We start from the raw sequence: 9,546 nt of genomic DNA on the forward strand, positions 1-9,546 counted from the left end.
TTTGAAAATAAAGACGGAAGCAATTAATATTTTGAGAAAAGCCTTTTTGAAAATAGAATTAATCCAAAATACGATACAATCCATCCCAAAATCGGGATGTCATATAGTACATGAGCATCTATGCTAGAATACGGTCTACTATAGTGTTTAGGAGATAAAACTGAAATACAGATAGAGATAATGAAGGAGAGTCAAGGCCTGTGAATGCCATGCAGCTACCTCGATAGTCTCCGGAATCTGACTCCTCAATCAGTAACCGCCGTGACCAGAAGCACCTGGATCTGCACACGAGGTGCAGGGAGTAACGTGAGTACAACCAAATCAGTAAGTAACAAGTCCAATCTTTGGACTGAAAGGTAGTGACGAACTCAACTGGCACAGTAAAAAAATAAAAATAACAGTGCAGAAACGAAGACATGCTTTCAAATTAAATAGATAGCTCAAAATAGTGAAATAGATCAGATCTGATCAATGTGAAGAATATAACTCTTCTATCTCTACATGCCAATGCACATGTTGTATGTAATGCACCATACTAACAGCCTCATGTGCTCACGCTCTCAAATGCTCGAGCACTCGGTACTATATATGGTCCATACGGCCCTGGGAAAATCCATCTCGGAATATATACATCACTGACAATCAGTCACCCAGTACCGAGGAAGGCTAATCCATCCCTGTTGAGAAGATCCATCTCTAGGTATCAAGTGCCCTGGACAAGATCCATGTCCTGGGAAGATCCATTCCTCAATAATATCAACTGCGCCCACTTAGGGTATGTACAGACTCCGGAATGGCTTCTTCAGCCCAAACACTATCATAAATCAGTATAACTGTTGCGGAGTGCAGCCCGATCCCATAATTGTCACTCATAACCAGGCCATCGGCCTCACTCAGTCATCAATCTCTCCGGTCTTACTCACAAGCACATAATATCATGAAACTAGCCCGAAAATAACGATATGATGTATCAATAAATATCAACTGAGAATGAGATATGATATCAAATGAATGGATATGACTGAGTACGAAATATCAATGAAATCAGTAAGATAACAACAAAAAATGGCTAATATGGGCCCCAACAGTACCGTCGTAAAGCCTAAACATGATATATAACATGATTGACAGCTCAATTACTTTATCATATGATGAAAACAAAGATATCAACAAGATATAATAACTATACAGTGCCATGGAATCAACCAGGTCACAATTTTTACGGTGCACGCCCGCACGCCCGTCACTTGCCTTGTGCATCACCTCAATACCAATCACACAACACATAATTTGGGGTTTTGAACCCTCAGAACCAAGTTTGGAAGTGTTACTTACCTCAATCCGGACAAAACTCTACTCCAAAATATCTTTGCCTCTCAAATCGGTCTCCAAACGTCCTGAATCTAGCCATAAGCAATACAATACAATTAATATAGGCTAAAGGGATCAATTTCACAAGAAAAATACTAAATTATAGTCAAAATCTGAAATCGGCTCAAACCCGGCCCCTGGTCCCATATCTCGAAATCAGACAAAAGTCACAAAACCCAAAGGTCCATTCACTCATGAGTCTAACCATTCCAAATTTATCAAAATCCGACACCAAATGGCCATTCAAATCCCCAAATTTCACCTCAACACCACACGATATAGGTCGGAAAAATAATGAGGAAACAAGATTATTGATCAAAAACGAGTACAAGAAGCTTACCTCAATAATCCCCTCGAAAATCTTATCCAGAATCGCGTAAGTCCGAGTTCAAAATGTTGAAATGAACTAAAATCGCGAACCCTTGCTTTTAAACATACTGCCTAGGCCTTTCGCACCTACGGCCAGTTATCTGCACGTGCGGAATCGCTTCTGCGAAATCCACTTAACCAGTTGACTCCACTTCTGCGAACACTGGGCCGCATCTACGAACATCGCAGGTGCGGAAAATGCCATCGCACCTGCGGAACCAGCCGCACCTGTGCCCTTCTTCCCTCTTCTGCGACCACGCGGGTGCGGGAAAATCTTTACACCTGCGACCTCTGCTCAACTCTCCCTTGGTCGCTTTTGCGGCTCTTGCCCCACTTCTGTGGGCTCGGACCTGCAGTTCCCACTCCGCAGGTGAGGTTACACCAGTAGCAACAACACTTCAGTTGCTTCACCAATTCAAAACCAAGTCCGACAATCACCCTAAATCAACCCGAGGCTCCCAGGACCTCAACCAAACATACCAGCAAGTCTTAAACCTCGATAAAAACTTAGTCGAACTCTCAAATCACCTCAAACAACATCAAAAACACGAATTACACGCGGATTCAAGCCTAAACGACGTCGAAACCTATCAAATCACGTCCGATTGACCTCAAATTTTGCACACAAGTCAAAAATGACATCACAAACCTACTCTAACCTCCGAAAATCCAAAATGACCCCGATATCAAAAAGTGCACCCATGGTCAAACTTTCCAAAATTCCAATTTTCGCCAATTCAATCCTAATTATACTATGGACCTCCAAATCCTAATCCGGACGCGCTCCTAAGTCCAAAATCACCTGACTGAACCATCAAAATTCAAATTCGAGGTCGTTACACATAAGTCGACATCCGGTCAACTTTTCCAACTTAAACTTTCAATTAGGAGACTTAGTGTCTCAATCCACCCTGAAATCTCTCCGGACCCTAACCAACTAACTCGGTAAGTCATATAACAGCTGTAGAACACAAAAAGAGCAGAAAATGGGGGAACTGGGCTACAACTCTTGAAACAATCGGCCGGGTCGTTACAAACAATGTGCATCCCCTCTTCCATTACATAGCCAATTACATTCACAATGTTTAGATGTTTGACATGTACTAAATTGTTATTTTGATGACATTTCCTCTTGAGATCCTCTGGTCAACCTTATCACCGCCACAAGTTGGCCATCTTTGATATCCCTTGTATACTTCGGAATAACTTCCCTCAACAATCAAGTTCTCTTCGAAAATGAGAACAAAAGATTAGGAAAAATACTTAATTATATACACTTCCACATTTGAGAGAAACAAAGTAGCTCAGTCAGCTGAAACCTGTGAGAGTTAAAAATTAAGTACTATGAAGCTCAAAATCATATTTCCATTTGAAGTAAGCTACCTCCGAGCTATTAGCTACAGAAATTTCTGAAACAAAAAAATCTTTTAAACGAAGAAAACAATAGATACACAAAGAGACTAGTACCAGGGCTAAAGTTGTCGGTAGCTTGATGAAGTTCTGAAAGGGAGAAACTCTTCCACTTATTTTCAAAGAAGTATTGCAAATTAGTATCCAGATGGGGAGCAGGCAGCAATGGTATGCTCGGCCACACACTCCTACTTTTTCTTTTGGATAGCGTCTTTATGGAAGGCAGTGAAGGTAGCAAAGGCATGCTAGGACGGAACATATGCAAATGTATGGACGGCGCTTTCTTTAGTCGTTTAATTAATCCTTGCTAACCATCAGAATCTGAACTGCTAGGCTTGGAAGTCGTTTCAGACTCTGCCTGATTCTCGGAAGCTTCTCTTATTGACTCCTCATAAACTTTATCCTCCTCGATATCTTCTCTAGTAGAATTCTCATCCATATGATCTTCCCCAATGCTTAGACTTTGAAAGTCTAGCATAAAATAATAAATGTTTAAAATACAGCAGAGATAAGTTGATATATAAACACATGTAATTTAAGATAATATGATGAACAAAGTAGCATGCCCAAAGGATTTTCACCTTCAGCAGAGAGAGAAATGGAGCAAGCACAAAATAGTAGCTTGTGTCCTATCTTGGGAAGCTCCTCTTTGGAGTCTTCTTCATTGGCATTGCTGATATTTTCACTGTTAACATATCATAGATATAAATAAGACGATTGCTTGAAAAGCACTTATTTAATTAAGTTTTAGAAACTCAAGCATATATTCCACAAAGATTTTACAGGCATACAAACAAGTAAATGACTTCTTCCACTATTTTTGTCCAGCTTCATTCAAATCACATGCCCGCAAATCATTTGATTTCTGATATGCCTGCAGCCTAATTTAGGAAATTACGCAAAATCAGAAACTGAATTGACGTCCATGCCTAGAAATTCAATTGTTGTCAAAGAAAACGGCCAAAATCATTTCTTGATTTACTCCAATATAGCAGAAGTTAAAGTATTTCTAGTTTGTTATTATCCCCCGTCCCTGCCTGAATTCTATCACAAGACAATGATCCAGATAAAGGAGGAGAGTTGCGATTGGTTGATGATCAACGTAACAACAGTCAAACTATAATGAATTATGAATCCTATATGTAATAAATACTCATATATCAAGGGTCTACCTGATTTGGGATTAAGAGGTGGCTGATTTGATAAGATATATATAATGATCCAGATATGACTTCACATAATATATATACAGATACACGGGAGAGAGAGCACATACAGAGCCTTGTGGGCGTGGAAATAAAACCCTACTAGCAACAATCTGGTTAAAAATACAAATTAGAAGATCTTCCAGAAACAGAAAAAAGTAAAACAGGAATAGTAGCCAAAATCAAATTAATGGGGCTGCCCATTTCCTATTTAGCTGATAGACTATGTTGCGAGGACTCTCCAAAATGCTACCGCACTCGTGTCGGATTCTCCAAAAATACATTATTTTTGGAGGATCCGACACGCACCCGGTCGCATTTTAGGAGAGCCCAAGCAACATAGCCGACAACAAACAGAAAATCATCATAATCATAACAAGTGAAATTGAGAATATATACCATGGTATACGACTTGTACACGGGGTTCTACCCAACAACAACGAGCCTAGTGAAATCCCACTAGGGAGGGTGAAGTGTACGCAGATCTTACCCCTGTTACGAAAGTCGAATATATATAGAGTGATTAAATCACAACTACTATATGTAAAGGTAGCTAGTAAATAGTAAATGAGACAATAATAAAAGGAACACAAGAAGTTTATGAGGTTCGGCAAAATTTGAGTTTTTGCCTAGTCCTCGGACACGATCAACTAAAACCTTAATTCACTCCAAAAATACAAGTAAAACACTATAATAGAGAAAGAGAACTCAAATGTCTTAGGAGATAAGAAGGCAAGTGAGAGATATTTATAAATGAACAAAACCCTTACTATTTATAGAAGGAAAATAGCCTTAATAATGTCATGCATGACATCACATTAAGTGTGATCATGCAATGTAAATGCATGAAAAAATGCATTTATCAATTTTCTCCTAAAAAGGAGGCTTTCAAATGTTCACACTAGTTCATATTAACAAATCTCCACCTTGGAAAGATTTCACTCTTTCAATTTTCTCTCATTGATGAGTTTTGATTATGTCTTCAACTTTAATCTTCAAAGTTCAACAATTTTGATCAAGTTCAAACAATATTAAAACTCGATTGCAGTCACTACTTTTGTTAGCATATCGGCAGGATTGTTTGTAGTCCGAATTTCCTGCACCATGACTCCACCTTCTTCTATAATATCTCGTACAAAGTGATATCGAACATCAATGTGCTTTGACCGTGCGTGATAAACTTGGTTCTTTGCTAATTGGATAGCACTTTGACTATTACAAAATATGTGATGCTTTCTTGACTAATATCAAGCTCTCTAAGCAATCCTTGAAGCCAAATTTCCTCCATTACGGCCTCCGTAATTGCCATGTACACTACCTCAGTAGTAGACAAAACAACTGTTGACTGCAAAGTAGACTTCCAACTAACTGGTGCATTTGCAAAAGTGAAAACATAACCAATAGTTTATCTACGCTTGTCCAAATCACCTGCATAATCTGAATCACAATATCCAACAAGATATTGACTATCTTCCTACTCAAAAATCAATCCAACATCTATAGTATTACGAATATACCGTAGAATCCATTTTACATCTTGCCAATGTTCCTTTCCTCGATCATGCATATACCTTCTTACAACTCTGATAGCATGTGAAATATCCGGTCTTGTGCAAACCATTGCATACATCAAGCTACTAACAACATTCACATATGGTTCTCTTGACATATACTCTTGTTCAGCTTCATTCTTCCGCGACATAGCAGTACTAAGGTTAAAATGAGGAGCAAACGGAGTGCTAACCGACTTCATGTTCTCATTCATGCCAAATCAATCTATTACTCTCTTCAAGTATGCTTTATGATATAGATAGAGTTTCTTTGTCTATCTCTTTTTATCTTCATGCCAAAAAATTTCTTCGCCTCACCCAAATCCTTCATCTCAAACTCCCTTCTTAGTTGAATCTTTAATTTCTCAATTTCATATTGACTTTTGGAAGCTATTAACATATCACCAACGTATAAGAGAAGATATATGAAGGATCCGTCTTTAAGCTTGCGCAAAAACACACAATGATCGTATTTGCTTCTTCTGTACTTCTGTCGAAACATAAAATTGTCAAATCATTTGTACCATTATCTAGAAGATTGTTTCAACCCATATAATAATTTTTCAAGTTTGCACACCATATTTTCCTTTCCAGCAACTTTGAATCCTTCTGGCTGAGTCATATAGATTTTCTCTTCCAAGTCTCCATGTAAAAATTCAGCTTTTACATCTAACTGAACGAGTTCCAAATTAAACTGTGCTACCAAAGCCAACAAAACTCTAATGGTGGAGTGTTTCACGACTGAAGAAAACACCTCATTATAATATATTCTCTCTGTTTGAGCGTATCCTTTAGCCACCAATATTTCTTTGTAGAGAACATCTTCTTGGTTAGGAAATCCTTCTTTCTTTGCAAATACCCATTTGCACCCAGTTGCTTTCTTTCCCTTCGGGAGATTGGCCAATTTATATGTGCGATTCCGATGACGGGACAGCATTTCTTCATTCATGGCAATCCTTCACTTATCTTCTTCTGAACTTTAAACTGCATCTTTATAAGTGGTAGGAACACCATCAGTTACAATTGAGGCTGCACAAGCCACCATCTCTTTGAGACAAGTAGGTTTCTTTATTGTTCTTTTTGGCTTACTGGTTGCTATTGATTCAAGTTGTTGTTAAGGTTTCTGAGTTGGAATCTCCCTTTCCACTGACTCTTCTTCCTGGGGAAAATCTTCTATTGTTTCCTCATTTTTTCTCTGTGTTGGAAAAATTTATTTTCTCTCGAACTCCACCTGCTTTGAAGTACCATCAGTTTGTTTGACATCTTCAACTATCACCTTATCTGTTATGGCAGATTCATCAAAGTAGCATCTTTGATAAATATAATTTTTCTTGTCTATGGATAACATAAGCGGTATCCTTTGACTCCAGAAGTAATTTCCATAACAATAGCTTTTTTTACTTTCGGATCCATTTTTGACTCTTTCATATGATAGTATGCAATTGAGCCAAATACATGCAAAAAACTATAATCTTCAGTAGGTTTTACATACTATTTTTCAAATGATATCTTTCCACCAATAGCGGCAGATGGTAGACAATTAATGAGGTGGCATGCATATGTTATTACCTCAACCCAAAACCCTTGGCCAAGCCAGCATTGGACAATATACACCGAACATTCTCCAGCAAAGTTTGATTCATATATTCCGCCACTCCATTCTGTTGTGGTATATTTCTGACGATGAAATATCTCAAAGTGCCATCATCTTCACAAATCTTATTGAAAAGATCAATTTTTCTAGACACTTTATCTTTTTGCCTGCTTGAGTCTTTGTCATAACCTCCCATTTGAGAAAAATTCACAACACCTCATCTTTAGTTTTCATCGTGTACACCCACACTCTCCGGGAAAAGTCATCAATAAAGGTTACAAATTTTGTATTATTATAGTTGTTCCAAATACCTTTAGTATTATGGATAGTTGTTCCAAATTTAACCCTTGTCTGTTTTCCCTTGATACAATGCTCACAAAACTCCAAATTGCAAGTATTTATTTCTTTTAACAATCCTTGATCTGATAAAATTTTTAAGAATTTTCCTCTAGCATGTTTCAAGCGCATTGCCATAACTTGGTTGCTTCTGCCTCCTTGTCATCACTAGATGTCACTATTGATGTCCCAATAACTGTACTACCGTAATAGTGGTACATGTTATTATTTTTCCGAATTTCCTTCATTACCACTAGTGCACCGGAGATATTCTCATTACCCCATTTTCTGCAATGACTTAGAACCCCTTTGACTTTAGGGCTATTCAGGTACGTATCGAATATCTGTTAATATTTTGATCAATACATCATGGTTACTTAATAAAATTGAACCAATACTATATGCGGTAAGAGAAGTGTTATTTGTGGTGTGAATAAATCCACATTCTTCTTCTTGAAAATCAACGAACCAGTCCATATTGGGACATATATGATAGCTACTAGTTGAATCCATCCGCCATATGTCAGATGGTTTGAATGGCTCAGTTGCAACTAGTGACAAATTAGAGTCATCACAATCAGCTACATTTGAATCCATGAAAGCCTTCATATTGTTAGGTTTGGCCTTGTTTTTCAACTTTGGACAGTCTTTCCTCTAATGCCCCTTTTCTCGGCAAAAAGCACAGTCATCTTTGCTGGGTCTGGATTTTGACTTCAATCTTCCTTTCTTTGTTCTCATATGATTTTGAGAACGACCTCTCATGACCAATGCTTCTCCTTCTCCACTCTTTTGTTTTTCTCTCTTTCTTTGTTCATTGCTATACAAGGTAGGAAAAACTTCTTTGTGAGATATTTCATCATTCCCATAAAATAGAGTTGTTTCGAGGTGCTTATACTCATCGGGAAGTGAAATTAATAACATTAAGGCCATATTTCCATCACTAAAAGTCATGTCCATATTCTGCAAATCTATCACCAACTTATTAAAGTTGGTGATATAATTATTTATTGTAGTACCAGGAACATATGTGAAGCGTAACAGTCTTTTTTTCATGTAAAGTTTATTTTGACTGTTTTTCTTCAAGAATTTATCCTCCACTGCATTCCACAATTTACTTCCAAAAGTTTCTTTTGTGTATATATACTTCTGTTTTCTTGCAAGGTAAGATCGCATGGTACCACAAGCAACGCAGTTGATAATCTTCCAATTTTCTTCTCCTATATTATCTGGTTTCTTTTCTTCTATGGCAATATCTATCCCTTGTTGATAAAGGACATCAAGAACCTCAGCTTGCCACATCCCGAAATGTCCTGACCCATCGAAAATTTCAACTACAAATTTCGTATTTAACATGATTATTGTCCTAGGTGAAAATGCCAACGATGTATTATTTACACCTGGCATGGACTCTTCATTTTTATCATCTCCTACTTTGATACAAATACTATTTATTTGCTGACAGTACATAACACCAAAGTAATTCTTTTCTGATGTGGAAGTTCAGACTATGTTGCAACCATAGAGCATACTCAGATAGAATATTTCTCTGATACCAATTGTTGCGGAAGTCGAATATATAGAGAGTGAATAAATCACAACTACTATATCTAAAGGTAGCTAATAAATAGTAAATTCGACAATAATAAAAAGAACACCTGAAGTTTACGAGGTTCGACAAAATTTAATTTTTTTGCCTAGTCCGCAGGTACAA

General features: G+C 37.6%; 1 long non-coding RNA gene across 1 annotated transcript; it reads right to left on the reverse strand.

Moving 5' to 3' along the window:
- Nucleotides 1-484: 484 nt before the first annotated feature.
- LOC107790447 (uncharacterized) lies at nt 485-5,073 on the reverse strand. The gene is made up of 4 exons (XR_012711617.1): nt 4,755-5,073; nt 3,732-3,835; nt 3,208-3,621; nt 485-1,403 (listed from the first exon to the last, which is right to left on the reverse strand). It is a non-coding gene; the product is annotated as an uncharacterized LOC107790447 (long non-coding RNA).
- Between the last annotated feature and the right edge of the window lie 4,473 nt (nt 5,074-9,546).

This window comes from Nicotiana tabacum, chromosome 7 (genome assembly GCF_000715075.1).
Source record: "Nicotiana tabacum cultivar K326 chromosome 7, ASM71507v2, whole genome shotgun sequence".
NCBI lineage: Eukaryota > Viridiplantae > Streptophyta > Magnoliopsida > Solanales > Solanaceae > Nicotiana > Nicotiana tabacum.